The sequence below is a fragment of the Schistocerca piceifrons genome, chromosome 1, assembly GCF_021461385.2.
Source record: "Schistocerca piceifrons isolate TAMUIC-IGC-003096 chromosome 1, iqSchPice1.1, whole genome shotgun sequence".
Taxonomy (NCBI): domain Eukaryota; kingdom Metazoa; phylum Arthropoda; class Insecta; order Orthoptera; family Acrididae; genus Schistocerca; species Schistocerca piceifrons.
The window spans coordinates 1,077,057,088-1,077,072,389 of NC_060138.1; positions in this window are offsets into that span (position 1 = coordinate 1,077,057,088).

Here is a 15,302-nt window from a genome sequence, read left to right on the forward strand (position 1 = left end):
ACTTCTTCCTCTTTCATCAAATGAAGAAAACATTACAGGAAAGCGTTTCCAGACGAGGTGATTTTAGAAGTGGAACGTTATCTGAAACATCAAATGGTAGATATTTACAACTAAGATCTCCAAGTTACCCATACTTGAAAAACTATCTTTCATTGAGTAGCGAATGGGGAAAGCTCCACCATCATCACCAAATTTCGTGGCTGCAACCTAAATGTTTTGAAGGACGTGATTAAAACTTAATGACTACCTGTCGTACAGTACAAGAAAAACAAGGATTCCGCGCACTGTTTCAGAGTGGAATAATAGAGAATTATTGTGAAGGTGGTTCGATGAACCCTCTTGGAGGCAATTAAGTGTGATTTGCAGAGTACCCATTTAGAAGTAGATATAGGTGTACCTCCTATCAGTTTGGACAACATTGTTCAGAAGAGGAGGATGAGACTAGTATTTAACGTCCCGTCGACAACGAGATCCTTAGAGAAGGAGCACACTCTCGGATTAGGGAAGGATGGGGAAGGAAATCGGCCGTGACCTTTCAAAGGAACCATCCCAGCATTTGCCTGAAGCGATTTAGGAAAACCAGGAAAACCTAAATCAGGATGACCGGAGACGGGTTTGAATTCGAGTCCAGTGTGCTAACCATTGTGCCACCTCGTTCGGATTGTCCACAGGAGTAATAACGAACTGGTGATACAATTGGGTTACAGCAATAGTCTATACCACACTAATATTTTTCTAATGACCGATTTCGACTTCATGTAGAGGTAATTTTTGAAAATGAGCAAAATATGGCTGCTGCTTGCGGGTTCTCGGATGCTGCGGCGGGAACACGATCATAAAGTACTTGTCATCGTGAGCATCTGAGAACCCAACAGCAGCAGCCAGATGGTGCTGATTTTCTGAAGATGAGACGTGAAGTCTAAACCGGTGCCGGCCAGGGTGGCCGAGCGGTCTAGACACTGCAGTCTGGAACCGCGCGACCGTTACGGTCGCAGGTTCGAATCCTGCCTCGGGCATGGATGTGTGTGATGTCCTTAGGTTAGTTAGGTTTAAGTAGTTCTAAGTTCTAGGGGACTGATGACCTCAGCTGTTAAGTTCCATAGTGCTCAGAGCCATTTGAACCATATTCTAAACCGGTCATTAACAAAATATTATTGCGAAGCTAGGCTGTTGTTTTAACTGAATTCCCTCTCTGACGTTTTCTTTCAGCTGCCTGTCACATGCACGCATCTGAAGAGACTGACTTGCAGCGGGCTCTCAGAAAGAGTGCAGTCGAAAGACTGACTACAAAAGTATGGTGATGCCGTGAGTGAAGCTCAGTTGAGGTAACGAATGAAGAGATTGTAGATTGCAGCGTTGCTTCACAGAAATTGCCTCAGTCAGAGAGCGTAGACGAATCACAGAGGCAGAAAGAGAACAATGACTGATTGTAGGGAGAAGAAAGGAGCCTCGTACGCCGTCCCCCTCGCCGGTCGGCTGGAAACTGCGCGGCGTCGGCCATCCGCCCCTCGCCGGCGAGCGCCAACTGTCGCGGCCGTCAGCAAGACGCTAACAACGGGCAGACCGCAGCCACGGCGCGGGCGGCCATCGAAGCGCTAACGAGCCGCCAGCAGTGGCCGCCAGCCGTAGCCGGCCCGGCGCCTCTCATTAACGAGTTTGCTCGTTACCGAATGCCTGCCTGCCTAACATCCGCCTGCAGCCTGCAACCCGCTCCACTGCGCCGCGTGCCACGCTGTTTGCCGGCCCGTGTAGGCGCTTCCGGCTGCAGCGGCGGGCCTACAGTGGCGCAGCACAGGTGACACAGACACACACGCGTGCTCTGGCGCCGCCGGTACGTGTGGTTCTCCCCGCTGTAGCTATATCTGTGCAACAGCATGTAGTTGCCGAAGGTAGCTCACGTGCTTCGTGGAATAACGCCGCTTTATGTTCGAACGTAGTCTTCGGTGACCGTTGGTTATCTACACTACTGGCCATTAAAATTGCTACACCAAAAAGAAATGCAGATGATAAGCGGGTATTCATTGGACAAATATATTATACTAGAACTGACATGTGATTACATTTTCACGCAATTTGGGTGCATAGATCCTGAAAAATCGGTACCCAGAACAACCACCTCTGGCCGTAATAACGGCATTGATACGCCTGGGCATTGAGTCAAACAGAGCTTGAATGGCGTGTGCCGGGACAGCTGCCCATGCATCTTCAACACGATACCACGGTTCATCAAGAGTAGTGACTGGCGTATTGTGACGAGCCAGTTGGTCAGGCACCATTGACCAGATGTTTTCAGTTGGTGAGAGATCTGGAGAATGTGCTGGCCAGGGCAGAAGTCGAACATTTTCTGTATCCAGAAAGGCCCGTACAGGACCTGCAACATGCGGTCGTGTATTATCATGCTGAAATGTTGGGTTTCGCAGGGATCGAATGAAGGATACAACCACGGGTCGTAACACATCTGAAAAGTAACGTCCACTGTTCAAAGTGCCGTCAATGCGAACAAGAGGTGACCGAGACGTGTAACCAGTGGCACCCCATACCATCACGCCGGGTAATACGCCAGTATGGCGATGACTAATACACGCTTCCAATGTGCGTTAACCGCGATGTCGCCAAACACGGATGCGACCATCGTGATGCTGTAAACAGAACCTGGATTCATCCGAAAAAATGACGTTTTGCCATTCATGCACCCACGTTCGTTGCTGACTACAATCGCAGGCGCTCCTGTCTGTGATGCAGCGTCAAGGGTAACCGCACCCATAGTCTCGGAACTGATAGTCCACGCTGCTGCAAACGTCGTCGAACTGTTCGTGCAGATTGTTGTCTTGCAAACGTCCCCATCTGTTGACTCAGAGATCGAGACGTGGCTGCACGATCCGTTACAGCCATGCGGACAAGATGCCTGTCTTCGCGACTGTTAGTGATACGAGGCCGTTGGGATCCATCACGGCGTTCCGTATTAATCTCCTGAACCCACCGATTCCACATTCTGCTAACAGTCATTGGATCTTGACCAACGCGAGCAGCAATATCGCGATACGATAAACCGCAATGGCGATAGGCTACAATCCGACCTTTATCAAAGTCGGAAACGTGATGGTACGCATTTCTCCTCCTTACACGAGGCATCACAACAACGTTTCACCAGGCAACGCCGGTCAACTGCTGTTTGTGTATGGGAAATCGGTTGGAAACTTTCCTCATGTCAGCACGTTGTAGGTGTCGCCACTGGCGCCAACCTTGTGTGAATTCTCTGAAAAGCTAATCATTTGCATATCACAGCATCTTTTTCCTGTAGGTTAAATTTCACGTATGTAGCACGTCATCTTCGTGGTGTAGCAATTTTAATGGCCAGTAGTGTATATCAACTGTAGCGACATGTCCTGGTTTCGTACGGGAAGTATTAAATATCCATGTCTGGTATAGTGATAATAAATTAGATACATAAAACTCTCTGATGTATCAGTCTTACAGTGAAAGCCGTAAAAAATTGCTAAAATAGTTTCTGACATTATATTGAGGTGACAAAATTCATGGAATACCTTCTGATGCGGTATGATACCACCTTTTGTACGACGTAGTGCAGCAACTCGAGGTGGCATTAGCTCAGAAAGTCGTTGTAAGTCTCCTGCAGAAACGTTGAGCCATGCTGACTCTTTAGCCGTCCATAATGTTTAACGTGTTGCCGGTGCAGGATCTTGCGCACGAACTGGCATCTCTATCATATCCCAGAAATGGTCAATAAGATTGGTGTCGGAGAGGCCAAATCATTCGCTCGAAAGTTCGGGAATGTTCTTCAAAACCACAACAACGTGAACAATGGTGGCCTAGTGACATGGCGCGTTGTCATTCATAGAGATTCCATCATTGTTTCGGAACATGAAGTCCGTGAATGGCAGCAAATCAACTCCAACTACCCGAACATAACCGAAGACACTGTCCATTCCATGTAAAGATAGCCAATACCATTATGGAGCCACCAGCAGCCTGCACAGTGCTTTGTCGACGACGTGAATCCATGGCTTAGTGGGGTCTACGCCACACTCGAACCCTATTATTAGCTGTTACCGACTGAAATAAGGACTTATCTGACCAGGCCACATTTTACAGTTGTACTGATACGTCACGAGCCTAGGAAAGGAGCTGCTGGCGATGTCGCGCTGTTAGCATAGCCACTCTCGTCAGTTATCTGCTGCAACGGCCCATTAACACCGGATTTCGCCGCAATGTTCTAACGGATACGTTCGTCGTACGTCCCATATTGACACTCAGTGTTACTTGTCTGTTAGCACTGACAACCCCTTGAGGGACTCACACCTAGTGAGTACGTGGCTGGCGACCACGGGGTCCCGAGCTGAGTCCTGGCATTGCTTCCACTTACTTATGCCAGGCTCCTCGCTTTTATCTTTCCTATTTGGCCACCCTCGGCCAACTCTTGTTCTTTTCCGACCCTGACGCTATTAGGTTTCGAGGGCTAGGGGTCTTCCATTTCCAACCTATACTTCTACTGAGCCGAATATCTCCCGGTATAAGGAGATTACCTTCTATCAAGTGCCAAAGACAAAGAAGATCAAGTGAAAGTCCAAGTTCATGTAGGCAATGAACTGCTTGAACAATTTGATAAATTTACTTATCTGGGCAGTAATATTACCAGGGATGGAAGGAGCAAGGCAGAAGTGAGAAGTAGAATAGCTCAAGCAAAGGCTGCTTTTAACAAGAAGAAAAACATATTAACATCTAAGAGCATCAGCCTTGAAACCAGGAAAAGATTTTTGAAATCATATGTGTGGAGTGTGGCATGCTATGTGTGTGAAAATTGGACTCACGGGACAGAGGAACAGCAGAAGCAAATTCTTTTGAAATGTGGTGCTATAGACGCATGCTCAAAATAAAATAGATCGACAAACGAAGTGGTCCTGGAAAGAGCAGGTGAGAAGAGAAGCTTCTGGAGTTTCATTGTTAAAAGAAGATTGCAATTTACAGGCCATCTATTAAGACATAAAGGACTCCTGAACACAATCATAGAGGGATATGTCGAGGGAAAAAGACCAAGAGGAAGACCACGACTGAGGTACATGGATCAAATCGTGAAAGATTTGGGATGTAACACCTATAAAGAAATGAAGAGAAGAGCTGAAAGACGCACAGAATGGAGACAAGCTGCCATTGTAGCTGTTGCAAACCAATCCTTGGATTGACCACTACAGAAGAAGAAGCACTGACAACTCTACGCAAATACTGCTTCCCTCGGTCGTTAAGTGAAGGTGAGACGCAATGCTTGAAATTTGGTGTTCTCGGCACACTCTTGTCACAGTCTATCTCGAAATAGTGAATTCGCTAACGATTTCCGAAATCAAATGTCCCACGCGTCTAGCTCCAACTATCATTCCTCGTTCAAAGTCTGTTAATTCCCATCGTGCGGCCATAATTACGTCGGAAACCTCTTCACATGACTCACCTGAGCACAAATGACAGCTCCGCCAACGTACCGCTCTTTTATACCTTGTGTACGCAACACTACCTCCATCTGTATATCTGCATGTCTCTATCCCGTGACTATTGTCATCTCAGCATCCATGGCCAGAAGATTTGTTGACGTTGCGATGGTAAATTATACTGGGCGCTCTAAAATTATCCTTACAAAACTCTAGGACTTGTAGGGGGTACTGAATAGACAGTATTCTGGATTGGAACCCATGTCAAGAAACATACCGTATCCGTGCTACAGCTGTCTGAAAACATACTTGCTAGTTAGGTATCAAACAGAGTAGTCATGTTGAGGGTTGCTTACGTCGGATCGGCTGATGTCATTTGACGTCTGTCCTATCTCTGTGAACTCGTTCTGGCCTCATTCATGCGTCTGTGAGTGTTAGAGAAACATAGTGGAAAACATGTTCGCAGAATACACCGACATGATCCTTCCGAATGGTGAAGCTTGCGATAGTGGAAGAGCTGCTCGTCGTCTTTATCAAGATCGTTATCCACAACGTCCGAGTCCATCGCATACCCTTTTCGACAGTTACGCAACGGCTTCGAGAAAGGGGTATCTCCACCGACAACAATCGAGACTGTGGTGCTCCAGGAAGACACTGCACACCAGGTGTGACAGAGCGTGTGTATCACAACATTGCTCGTAGGTACAATGCGTGCACCGAACTTGGTGGACGCACACGAACTGTACTTGGAGTGGACCAGAATGCTAACCCTCCTCTGAAAAGGACAAAAACGGTTTAACTGGAAACAATAGTGTTTGTGAAAATTGATTTGTCACGTTTTGGTTTCTTTGGTTATTAATGAGTGGAATTATGAAATAAGTGATTCACTGGGTCATGGTCAATAAATTAATTGTGTGGTCGTCTTACAACATTTTTTCAAATGGTTGTAGCACGGAAACGATACGTTTCCGGACATTAGTTCCAGTTAAGAATATTACCTATACAGTCCTCTCTACAAGTCCTAGAAGACTTTAACGGGAATTTTAGAGCACCCTGTGTACACAAACCTTTCTCGTGAATCAGTCTCATAATGAAAACTGTTATCAAAATAGTTAAATTAATTTCTTACATTAAACTTCACATAGACAGGTAGACAGATTACGCAGAGGGGGGGGGGAGGGCTAAAATTTACAAGTTTTATGAAGTATATGAATTCCATCCTAACTCTTCCGCCCTTATGATTTCGTAACCCTCGTAGGCACAAACTATACTACATACAGAATAGCTGCCGACCTGAGACTGCACTCTCGCATGCCTATCCAAAAGCCGGCCGGAGTGGCCGAGCGGCTCTAGGCGCTACAGTCTGGAACCATGCGACCGCTACGGTCGCAGGTTCGAATCCTGCCTCGGGCATGGATGTGTGTGATGTCCTTAGGTTAGTTAGGTTTAAATAGTTCTAAGTTCTAGGGGACTGATGACCACAGCAGTTAAGTCCCATAGCGCTCAGAGCCATTTGAACCATTTTGAACCCATCTAAAAACAGCGAGGGCGTCAGTTTATAACATCTTTAATGGCTGCGAAATCCACGTCCCTGCCCACATCTTGCCTGACACAAATACACTGCCGATGTCATTTATATGCCATAAAGTCCTGAGGCGCAGGTTTGTAGAAGTTCTGCATCCAGCTGGGAGTAATCTCCTACCCTGTCCTCGATATCTCGTACCATGTACCAAACCCACTCCAACCTACTCTTAAACATCCAACCATACAAATCCAGGAATGGCTACCATGCTCAAATGCATACCCTAATCGAAAGTAATCACCTGAGCCTTGAAAATTCTGACAACATTCAGTAGGACGCTGATTCGCTACAACACACCATCTGCGATGCAGTTTCAGTCATATCCCAGTCCTATCATCTACTACGACCACCACAGCCTCCCTTCATGTGCTCTTGCCTTATTCCTAGTATTACGTGGTGCCTACAGAGAATTCCTTAGACGCCGCAACACTCTCACAAGCCACCGATAGCTCCAGCGACATGTTCGAAGTTACGTAGAACGTAAACGACGTCGGGACTGACACATGAAATACACTAATCTAAACCAAAACATTTTAATTCCAGAAGCACTGAAAAGCATTCCATAGGCTCTCCAGAAACAACCCCATCTCTATGCAACCCATCTTACGTAACAACAAACCACTTCCTGGCGACCTCGGAGCCTATCCAGCAGACATATTCACCGTCACACATGATACCAACTTTGATTACTCGATGGTTCCCTTCGTGTATGAACGTACAAACTTAGCTCTTCCATCTATCGCATCAAACTTCCAATAATTGCAGAGCACTCCACGAATAGGACTAAATACACCAATAACAGCTCAAGACATTACACAAACACTCGCCAAAAAGCAAAATACTGCACCCGGCCACGTACCATTACATAACGTCACTTCAAGGCATGCTCCATTCTTTACAATACCAGAAAGACAATGTCAAACCAGCATACTTCTTCAACACCTGAAGTAGCTTTTACATAGCTTTGCACACGTAACACTTGTTATCTGTGAAAAATTGATTGATACCCCTCCACGATTTCCTTATTCTGGAGTAATTTCAACCAAAGTTGGTGCATACATTATCATTATTTGTGTAAAAATACTATGAGAGTAAGATACTCGTACTATCCGTAGTTGTGTGGTGACATGTAAAAATCTTCGAAAATAACCTTTCGGTGTTTATGATATTTAGTTGACATTAAAAAAAACAAAGCCTAGTCTTTTTTTATTTGTATTATTTAATGCTTCAACAAGTAGCGAGGATGAGCACTGAAGTGAGCCAATTATGCTCTCAGCGTGTTTTGTAGTTAAGATCGTGCCACACCAATGTATGCCACAGGCTACATGTAACTCTGCATGTAACTCTATATGTAACTACTCTCTGGAGTCGCATGATGTACAAAATTGGAGAATAAGATGAAATATAACGTACAGATATGTGAAATATATGTAAAACACATGTAACCTACGCATACATGGCAGAAAACTCGGTCAAAAAGCTAATCTTCAACAAATACTCTTCATGGTACCCACAGTGGTTATTTCAGCAAAACTTCGATATTGAAATTCATGGAAAACTTCAGGCTATTGTCTTCTCAATAGCGGTTTAGTATGCCAACGTACATTTCTAAGTTAGAACTTCATCTTCAGTACTCGAGTTGGTACGCAAGGATGCACAGTGTGATGTCAACTTGCCAGAAACTGGTATCAGGGAATATTTTTTTTTTGTATATGATGTTACAGTGAAGATGTGCATGTTGATATAGCAATATCAACAATACGTACGACGTCGTCATGTTTAAACGGTGGTCAGAGAGGGTCTGAAAAGTTTGTAAGGATTTTGCAGCGTATGTTGCGCTGAGAAATAATTGTTCAGAAAAAATTCGATATGTTGCGCCATTTCTGAGTTAATTAGCACTGAAGTTAGCCCATCAGGCCACTGCGCACGCGAATTCAAGCAGTTCGCCAGATAAAGTTAGTGCAAGTTGTTCTCATAGCGTAGACGATAGCGCATGAGTCTGCCCAGTCTCTTGCTCGGGCTCGATCCTTACTACCGTCCCATGGCCAATTTTTATATCGCTCTATTGTCCGGTTTTAGGAAAAGGAACCAAGAACATGTTTGACGACTCTGTCTTGCTCTGTAAGCGCAACGGCCTCATTGACTAACTTCAGTGTTAACTGATTCTGAAACGGCGCAACGTATCGAATTTTTTCTTAAAAATTATTTCTCTGCGCAAATGACCCTGCAACAGCTTTACAAGCTATTTAGACAATTTCTGACCCACCTGTATGTTATATAAATTTCAACATAATTCGAAGTATGCTTGTTTGGCGTGTTGACATTCCAATTGTCGATCTTTGCTTATCAATATAAACCTTGAAAGTAATAGTTTCTACTGTTATTATGGTATCCAGTCCAAAAGCTGGTTTGTTCGGTATCCATGCTGATCTAGTTCATCCTGTGCAAGCTTCTTCACTCTGTATCACTACTGCAACCTTCATCCATCTCAGCCTGTTTATCGTGGTCAAGCCCTGATCTCTCTAAGATTTGTAATCCTCTCTTTCCTTTCTCCTGAAATTTCCCTCTATTATCAAAGTAACTATTCCGTTGTGCCCCAGAGAAAGACCAATGCAAGGGAATTTAATTTGGTACTAAGTAAAGTATAGAGGGATCGGACGATGAGATGGTCAAACGAAAATGATACAGAAAAAGTGCTAGCCTAGAAGTTGTGAGTTTCCGTATAACTTGTCATTATTTGTTACACGGCAGGAGTAAAATTTTGCAATACCAAATGTATACCTGAAGGTGTTGCAGTAACATAGGCTGGACAGCAACGGTCACACAAGATTAGCTTCCCAGTAACCCATTGCTGCAGAGTAGTATTCCTTATCAGTATGAATAGGCCATAAACTGAGCTAATGTGAACGGTTATTTTCATGAGATTCGACAGAAAACCAGCGCCCACAACGAAAGTTCAGATATACACTACAACGTCGCAAGCAGAAGTTAAACATACAGAGAAAACCGTATTTGTAGTTCATTGTGTAAAGGGAGAGGAAACTAATATTCATGGTGATTTGGAATGTGGTTGTAGGGAAGGAAAGAGAAGAAAGGGTTAATGAAGAAAATGAGCTTCACAGTAGGAATTAAAGAGGAGGAAGATTAACTACGTTATACAACAAATTTCAGCCAGTAATAGCGAATACTCGAAGAATTGCAGGAGGAGGAGGTTTGGTTAGAAAAGACCCCGGAGAAACGGGAAGATTCCAGTTGTCTAACATGATAGTCAGTCAGAGATTACTAAATCAAATATTGAATTGTAAGGCACACCCAGGAGCAGTTACAGAAACAAATCATAATTTAGTAATGTTGAAGTGCAGCCTGAAATTCTGGAAGGATCAGTGTTGATGGAAGTAGAATATTGAAGTACTGAGCAAGGCGCAGATGCGTCTGAATTTCACTAAAGGTGCAGATACTGCAATAAGAAATATCACAGCTGGAAGTTACTTGGAAAGGAATGGACATCCCCAAGAATGGCGATCATGGATGATGGGTAGACAGACACAGATACAAGGAACGTAACTGCGAAGAAATCTTGGTTAACATAAGAAATGCTTCAGTTGTAATTGCGTAGGCTTCCGCGGCCAGAGTCAGTTGACATAGTATCGTACTGCGTCATAATGTAAAAAGAAATATCCTGGAGAAACTGACGTTTCGGCCACTGTTACAGTGGCCTTCTTCTGGGCCTTCTTCTGAGTCAGTAATTAGCACAGTTTTTTACATTACGCCCGCCGTACAATACTGAGAAAACTTTTATATCGATATTTCAGTTGATCTACGAAAGGAGAAAGTTCAAAAATTTTCAGGGAAAGGCAGTTAAACCGCAATAAAAATGCCTTAGGAATGAGATAAATAGGAAGTACATGGAACCAAAGGGAAATGGCTGCAGGAAAAATGTGAAGAAATCGGAAAAAAAGTGATCGTCGAGAGAACTGACTCAGCGTATAGAAATGTCGGAACAACCTTCGGCAAAATTAAAAGCAAGATTGTAACATCAGAGTGAGCGGATGGATGGAAAAAGTACATCCTAGAAATAAAGGGAGGATTTGCGTGATGACACGATAGATGAATTAAAGCCGATATGGAAGACATAGTGGCCGGCCGCTGGTGGCTGTGCGGTTCTAGGCGCTTCAGTCTGGAACCGCGCGACCGCCACAGTCGCAGGTTCGAATCCTGCCTCGGGCATGGATGTGTGTGATGTCCTTAGGTTAGTTAGGTTTAAGTAGTTCTAAGTTCTTGGGGACTGATGACCCGAGATGTTAAGTCCCATAGTGCTCAGAGCCATTTTGAAGACATAGTGGATCTAATATTGGAGTCAGAATTTAAAAGAGCTTTGGAAAACTTGATATAAATATGGCATATGGAACAGATAGTATTTCTAAAATCATTGAGAGAAGTGGCAACCAAACGACTATTCAGGCTAGTGTATAGAATCTGTGAGACTGGTGACGTACCAAGTTTCGGAGAAATGTTACCCATCGAATTCCAAAGATAGAAAGGGCAGATAAGTGCGAGAACTATCGCAAGTCAACAGCTCATGCATCCAAACTCCTGAGAACAATAATATACAAAAGAATGGAAAAGAAAATGCCTATCTGTTAGATGACGACGGGTTTGGCTTTAGGAAAGGTAAAGGCACCAGAGAGGCATTTCTGACATTTCACTTGATCATGCAAGCAACACTGAAGAGGACTTGTCGACGTAAAAAGAACCCTTCTAAAATGTAAAATTCTGAGCAAAATAGGAGTAAGCTATAGGGAAAGATGGGTAGTGTACAATATTTATTTCAAATAAGAGGGAAGAATAAGACTGCAAGATCTAGAAGTGCTAATATTAAAAAAAAGAGTGTAAGACCGGTACGCAGCCTTTCGACCCTACTGTTCAGTCTATACATCAAAGAAGCAATGACGGAAATGAAAGGATAGTGCAAGAGTTGGATTAAAATTCAGGGTGAAGGGATATCAATGAGACTGACAGTAAACAATATAAAACCTAAAATAATAACTAGCAGAAATGAGAATAGTGAGAAACTTAAAACTCAGAATTGGTGATCACGAAGTGGACGAAGTCAAGAAATTCTGCTAACTTAGATAAATAACACGTGGCAAAGCAAGAAGGACATGAAAAACAGACTAGCCCAAGAGAAGATGGCGCTCCTGGCGAAAAGTACACTGGCATCAAACATAGGCGTTAATTTTAGGAACAAAATTCTGAGAATGTACTTTTGGGGCACAGAAGTTTGTGTTAGTGAATCATGGATAGTGGGAAGACTGAAATATAAGAGAATCAGAGTGTTTTAGGTGTGATGCTGCAGAAGAATGTTGAGAATTAGATGGACTGATAATATCAGGAATGAGGAAGAAAAGAGCATATGGAAAAGAGTGACAAGAAGAAGAGACGGTGTGATTGTAATTGTGTTAAGACATCAAGAAATAAGCTCAATGGTACTAAAGGAACCTGCATTTGGTAAAAACACTAGAGACGACAGAGCAGGGAATACATCCAGCAAATAACTGTTGAACAGTTAGGGTTTGAGCGTTCAACGCACGCGATATTTCATGCTAATCAGTATTATTTTTCCAAAGTTCAAATGACCATTGCAGGACTAGGGCGAGCTTTGGACAAAGAACCTTAACCATGTTTCAGAGCGAAGGAGACCTTAAGCCGTCTCATACGTAGTGAGAATCGAACTAGGAAATAGACTAGTTTAAGCAGGACACGTGGGACGGAAGTGGCTGAGAGAAGTGGCATCAACAGTTTGAAAGCCTTATGCATACCTGCAGCTAGCGCAGTAGTGCTTCAGAAGCTTATAATTATAGATTTATCGTGTTTTGAGGATTTCATTTTTAATTTTAGTTTCAGTCCCGGCCTTGTCTATGAAGCGGAGGGTGTGGGTTGTGCTCTCTCTATCCTTTAAACAATTTGTCTACCTACCTGCATAAGCTTCAGGTGTCCCTAAGTCTGCGATGGTAGGTACTGGTTTAGTCGGCAAAAGCAGCGTTGATGAAAATTCAAATAAATGCCTACCACGCAAAGGCCACATAACTCCAGTCCATGGCTAGTAGCTAAAAGTTAGCGAGCGTTCGGGATTCTTGTACAAGTCGTTTGAAAAAATGTAAAAAGTTTGATTTTAGTTGGTTTATTGTCTTTAAAACAAGGAAAATGGCTATCATGACCGTATTTAATATTCCAACATCAATAATGCAGTTTTGCTGACTGCCTCTGTAACAAGTTCAAACCCAAAAGCAGTAAGAAGATATTTAGTCCGACCCGATATTTTAAACGTCCTAAACAGTCACTGACCCACGATTACTTGTGAATTAACACATTCAGGCGTTCAGTAGGCTTCTTATGCAGGAGTGCTGGACATAATGTCTCGTAATCGGTAAGAAATGGGGCACGCTGAGTTTATATACGACCTGAAATGCTATATCTTCTAAAATAAAACACTCACAAAGATCAATCTTTCACAAAATACTCAACACCGTAGTCGCTCTTCGTCAGCGATGCGGGAACCGATCAAATGGGCGAATTTCTTCGCTTTTGGTACAGATTTGATCAGGGCGGTTTAAGCTAGAGTTTTACAAGAAAACGCCTCCAAAGTGACTCTTTCCACTCATGGAATTGGGGCGCAAAGCCCTGCTCATACGCGCGAAAAATGCTACAGTGGTATTGGCCAGTGTGTTAAGTAGCCAATCAAATCATCTCCTTCTGGCTGTCTTTTACAAAACGAAGCTCACTCGCACATATGCCACAAATTCCTCTATTGCACAACAACTTTCTCACTCTTACATTTACACAGTTTTAATAAAATATCACATTCTCACTTTGAATGTCCTTCATTCACTCTCTCAGTCCATCCAAAACCCTGACGCAACCAAAACACATTGGAATAATAATTTTCCAACGTCCTATTAATTACGTCAAAAATCTGTGTTAATGAAACTTAAGAAAAATCCAGAAAATTAGATTATATGAACTTATCCTTTTAGTTGCAGTTTCAATTGATACTATAGACGAATACATTACAGACCCTCACTCAGTTTCAAAATGCCACCACGTTTATCATGAGTTTTAGGTAAAAATTTATACCTCCGTAAGTATTAAAATTATTAATTTGAAACTTTAACGGTGCTGTTGGTTTATCCATAAATTTTCGTATACTAAGTATAAAATAGATCGATTAATATTGAAACAGCACTTCCGCAGATTCGTAGAGAGTATGTGTAACGTATTGCACGCAGCGTTAATCTAGTACACCGCTCGTGCGGCGCAGTAGCCAGCATCAGCTGTGCGAGCGCGAGAACCAAACTTTGCTCTCCTGCCGGCTCCACGGCAAGCTACGCTTTCAATGCAAGGTGACAGCTCGTAATAATCTGCTACGTTACAAGAGAATTACCAAACAGAGTCTGGTGACGATCCCCTATTGTTATCGTATGACAATGTGTTTGGTTGAAATGTTTGAAATGGCTCTGAGCACTATGGGACTTAACATCTATGGTCATCAGTCCCCTAGAACTTAGAACAACTTAAACCTAACTAACCTAAGGACATCACACAACACCCAGTCATCACGAGGCAGAGAAAATCCCTGACCCCGCCGGGAATCGAACCCGGGAACCCGGGCGTGGGAAGCGAGAACGCTACCGCACGACCACGAGCTGCGGACTCAATGTGTTTGGTATTGTAGGTTGTCACACACACACACACACACACACACACACACACACACACACTGCGATAAATGGCGCTGTAATAATCACAAACGTTTAAGTAAGTGGTATCACGTAACATTCCGCCAGTGTGAACGGTATTTGCTTGTGATACATTACCCGTGTTAAAATGGACCGTTTACCAATTGCGCAAATGTCGTACCCTGTTGATGTATGGCTATTGTGATCAAAATACCCAACGTGCGTGTGCTATGTATGCTGCTTGGTATTCTGGACGACATCATGCAAGTGTCCGGACCGTTCACCGGATAGTTACGTTATTTAAGGAAACAGGAAGTGTTCAGCCACGTGTAAAACGTCAATCACGACCTGCACCAAATGATGGTGCCCAAGTAGGTGTTTTAACTGTTGTCGCGGATAATACGCACTTCAGTAGCAGACACATTGCGCGAGATCGGGAATCTCAAAAACGTCGGTGTTGAGAATGCTACCTCAACATCGAATGCACCCGTACCATATTTCTATGTACCAGGAATTGCTTGGCGACGACTTTGAACGTCGTGTACA